The sequence below is a fragment of the Hemitrygon akajei genome, chromosome 31 (assembly GCF_048418815.1).
Source record: "Hemitrygon akajei chromosome 31, sHemAka1.3, whole genome shotgun sequence".
Taxonomy (NCBI): domain Eukaryota; kingdom Metazoa; phylum Chordata; class Chondrichthyes; order Myliobatiformes; family Dasyatidae; genus Hemitrygon; species Hemitrygon akajei.
In genome coordinates, this window is record NC_133154.1 from 20480571 (window position 1) to 20480960 (window position 390).

Below are 390 nucleotides of genomic sequence, written 5' to 3' on the forward strand. Positions count from 1 at the left end.
AAATGATGAAACTTAGAAACACAGAGTAGTAGAGCACAGTAACAGGCAGGCAGGCCGGCCGTTGGGCCCAAATTTCTCTCTGGGAGAAATTTATCCCTAACATCCTGCTGCCTGCCCTGCAAGAGACCCCTAAGCATGGAGCAGACGTCCATACATACATACTGTTACGATCCCCGTAACTGGGTCACTTACCAGCAAAGATAGAGAGGTCCGTTGAAGTCTGATGATACTATTTTTAACAGTATTTATTAGTAAAGATACACAAAAATAATATCAATGCAACCATACAGATAATATACGTCGTCAGTACTAAATGTAAAAGTGCGGGTATAATAATAATCAATAAGAAATGAGCTCTATCGTTGTCTAGGGGGGTAATGTATTGTCCGA